Raw genomic sequence first — 4522 nt, forward strand, 5'->3', positions numbered from 1 at the left:
ACTTTGAGGCTCTGACTTCTCTCCTTTAGCTCACTTCTATGGCCTTATGGGGTATGGGAGTTATTCTCTATGACTAACTGACAGAAGACAAACATCAGACCCAAGCCTGGTTCACAGATGCATAGGCTCTATATCTTTATAAATCTAAAAATGGATTTCTGCAAACTACAGCCCCACACATGGGTGGCCTTAATGTAGGGTGCCAGGTAAAATCCTCCTAGCAGTACACATGGTCATTAACTCTGTTGGGAAAGCAAATGGCCTGAGATGAGAATATCTAAGATTCCTGGGAAGTGTCAAATGACTTGGTTTGTAGGTCAGTGTTTGAGTTTGCTGAATGCTGCCAATGCAATATACCAGAATTAGGTTGACTTTAATAATGGGAATTTATTAGGTTAAAATCTTATAGTTCTGAGGATGGGAAAATGTCCAAATCAAGATATCATCAGAGATGCTGTCTCAACAAAAGATCAACTGCTGGCACTCTTAGACTCCTGTAAAGAAAAATGGTAGTCAGTCTCTGCCTTCTCCTCCTGGCTCACTTTCTCCCAGAGCTTAGCAGTGAGTTATCAGGTATATGGTTCATCTCTGTCTTTTCTGGGCCCCACTGCTTCAGCTTAGCTGCTCCACTGATTCTAGCCTCCTGCCTTTCTCTCAGCCTCCTCAGGTTTTTTCTCTTTCTGTGACTGCTGATGAACCTGGAGTCCTCTCTCACATAGCAGGATAAAATGACAGCTCTGTTCATTTCTTTTTCATTTATATAGGACTCCAGTAAGAGTATTAGTACACACCCTGGGTCCCACAATATAATCAAAGGCCTTTAGCTAAAGTAAGCCCATTGAAAGCAATCTAATCAAAGGTCCCTTAACTGAATCTAACCAAAAGTTTCCACGTACAATAGGCTTATAATTTCAGGAGTGGATTAGGTAAAGAACATAATTTTCTGGGCCCACAAAATATTCAAACCAGGACATTCATGGACCTAGATTGAGACTGGAAAAATGGAGACCAGCAGGTCTGGGAAAGAGGCATGTGGGAAGCCAAAGGGAATGGGTACAAAATATATAGATCTTTATGCCTCAGAGAACATCCACAATAGAAGATGAACTTGAAAACCAAAAGAACAGAATGACTTGATAAGTAGATATCAGCCAGGCTTGGTCTTTGGCCATCCCAGTGCTTATCTTCATGAACAGAGTAACCATGGTAACTGAGAAGGAGGTTATGTATTGTCCCCATATCCTGGGTTTCTTCTCACCAAGGCTATTGTAGATACTATTGTTGTTGAATAGCTAAACCACAAACAACAGTGATCAACACTGAACACTTAACTCTCCTGGTATAGTACCATCCCCTGAAGGGACCAGCCAGCCAGATGATAGCAAACTGGTTACATTAGACCCTTTTCCCCTCAAGAGGAGGGAATGTTTCATCCTTCCTGGGGTAGATGTGGTTTGACTTCTACTATGGATCTGCCTTCAATGCCTCCCTAGCACCATATTTGAGAGTTCACAGTGTGTCTGTTATAAGACCTGAAATTCTATGGCCTTGGATCTAGGGTGGGGAAATGGGCAGTGGTCATAGGATCCACTGATTCAACTTTATAGTACATCTTGATAGCATCTTAAAAGACTCAAATAAGGCACCTGCAAAGCCAGTACACTATTTTTCAAAATGTGAGATATACTTCCATTTAATCACTATTATATGATAATGTTGTGTCCTAAAAGTTGGAATACAATGACCTTAGAACCAGGCAGATGTCATAGTGGCCCTCCTTACTGTCACTCTCCATTAGCAGATTGGATGATGTTGCCTCCATTGCCCAAAATGTTAGAGACTGCGAGATTAGAAGTCCTGGTTCCTAGAGGGGTGTGTTTCTTTCAGGAGATGAAAAATTCCATTAAATATAAATCCATTCCTTCTACTGGTCTTCTTAGAATCCTCATCCTGATAGACCATCAGGCAAAGGAAAAAACCATTGTGTCAGCATGGTAGTTGGCCCTAATTATCATCAGTAACCAGAGGCTTACACCCATAAAGAATGAAGGTTTGTGATATCCACTGGGCAGGCAACATAGATAGGAAGTGCAGGCTGAGAGTAAGGGGAATAAAGATTGGGTTGTAGAGGATTGAGAAGATGAATTTTGCTTACAAATTACAACCTAGGGACCAACTGTAGCAGTAGGAAAAATCGTAACTTCACTTGTTCCTTTGTTTTCTAACATTTTTTAGAATATTTTATTTTTGAGGTAATGACTACCCATCATCTTGAAGAATCAATGATCAAACACAGGGAAACTAAAGTGGAGTGTGAGTGAATCTGAAGAACACTAGGGTGGACCATAGCAGCCCCTGTTATTACCTTGCCCATTTATCCATGGCACTTACTGTTCCAGACTGCTTCTTACTCTAAGAGCCCAAGGCTTTATATATGCTGAGGAGCATACTAAACCACATTTGGTTGTCTAAATATGCTGGGGTACTAATGCCCCCAGGAGAAGTCTTCAACCAATGATGACTGAAAGTTGAAGAATATATACACTAGTTTTCTACCATAGGATAATATGAATTATAGTCTCAGGGGTTCCCATTAGGATTCAACTTTAGTTTCAACAGTAACAATCTGCTAACAAATTCACTCTTCAATGGGATTTTTTCTGACTTATTTTCTTCTCTCATACCAGATTCAAGTTCTTGAATCTTTTGCCCATCAAATTACCTTTACTTAAATCCTTGTCTCAGGCTGTGTTCTGGGGGAAGCCAACTGTGACTGTGTGAAGTTCTTTTATGAATCCCCAAAAGAAAAAAACTATGTTTCTGAACTAATCTAGTCCTGTGTCTGTGAGATCCTTTAGATCCGACTATGTCAATGAGGTATGAGTCAGGTTGTGCCTCAACCCTTTTGTTGGGTCTGATATAAAAGAAGATGCACAGGAAAAAGTAGCTCTACCTTATTTGATCCTGCAACGTGAGAGAAAGGACTTCAGGTTCGCCAACAGCTGAACTTAAGGAGAGAACCCTGAGAAACTCAAATAGTGGAAGCTCAAGGAAAGATAAGCCATATGTCAGATAGCTCACAGCTGAACTCAGAAAGAAATTGTAACACCCTGAGACTGAGAGAAGAGTCCTGATAAGAGACAACACCTATACCTGGTTGCTCCCAGCTGAGCTCCAGGAGATGGTAAATTTTGGAGGGGAAGGCAGAGAACTTGGCAGAGATTGATAACCATCTTGCTTCATCATATAGCAGGATCCTGAGAAAACGTCTCTGCTGATGCCTTGATTTGAACATTTCATGACCTCGAAACTACAAGTTTCTACTAATAATAAATTTCCCATTATAAAGCCAACCTATTTCTGGCACTTTACATTGGCAGCTCTTTGGCAAACTATAGCACCAAACTTAGACACTCTTGCAGAAATATGGAAAGACTGTCAACCCACATAAAGCAATTGGAAGATATATACAAGAATAAATTTTTTTCTTAGATTTAAAAAAATTTCTATTCTTAAATTTAGAAGAACAGATATAGAATTCTATAATAATCACATAAATCATAATTATAAAAGAGCTTTAGTCCAGTATTTAAAGCAAGTAAAGAGAGACTGAATTAGAAGAAATTAATATAATGTTTATTGAAAGGATCTAATTAAAGGGAAATACTAAAGGTATTCATAGTAGGAGAGTTCTGTTATGGAAAAAGATACATGTTTTAGTTAAATATCTGATTTACATCTTAATATTTTGCCAAATCAAATGAATGATTTGTCCAAAATAATGATTTGGGTAATTGATGAGGCAGCAGTTGTTGGCATTGATCATTAATATACAATTTCTAAGAATTATTATAAAGAATTCTTCTTTGTCACCTACAAGTTGTTGGATATAAAATAATGGTGAGAAATGGGCCCTATTAGATGCTGTGTGTGGTGGTTTGAGACTGTATGTACCTCAGAAAATCAAATTCTTTTAAAAATTTTTTTTTTATTTTTCACGTCAGACGGGTAATGTGCCTACATCGTACCAAAGTTGAAGGGAGGCACACCTCACACAAGCAAGTGAACACCCATTCATCATGTTTATGAACCACAAAAGGCTCTGAAAAATCACATTCTTAAAGCTGGTACATTCTTATGAGTGGGAACCTATTGTAGGTAGGACGTTTTGATTAGGTTACTTCAGCTAGAGGCCTTCTAATCAGGTCACTTCAGTAAGGCATGACACAGGGTGGGTCTTATTCCTCTTACTGAAGTCCTTTATAAGGGAATGTAATTCAAAGAGAGGAGAAAGTCAAAGGAAGCTGGAAAATGAAGGAAGGAAACCCAGAAGAAAAGGAGAGACCTGCAGATGCTGTCCTACGACAGACGAGGATCATTGGCAGCCAGTCTTCAGGGGAAAACATCCCCTTATGATGCCTTGATTTGCACATTTTTCAATGGCCTCAGAATTGTAAGCTTGCAAGCCAATAAATTCCCACTTTAAAAACCAATCCATTTGTGGTATATTGCTTTTGGCAGC

The 4522-nt window shown here is 39.2% G+C and overlaps 1 non-coding gene across 1 annotated transcript; it reads right to left on the minus strand.

Moving 5' to 3' along the window:
- Positions 1-3998: 3998 nt before the first annotated feature.
- LOC131278396 (small nucleolar RNA U13) lies at positions 3999-4102 on the minus strand. Its single transcript, XR_009185715.1, has one exon. It is a non-coding gene; the product is annotated as a small nucleolar RNA U13 (small nucleolar RNA).
- Between the last annotated feature and the right edge of the window lie 420 nt (positions 4103-4522).

This window comes from Dasypus novemcinctus, chromosome 4 (genome assembly GCF_030445035.2).
Source record: "Dasypus novemcinctus isolate mDasNov1 chromosome 4, mDasNov1.1.hap2, whole genome shotgun sequence".
NCBI lineage: Eukaryota > Metazoa > Chordata > Mammalia > Cingulata > Dasypodidae > Dasypus > Dasypus novemcinctus.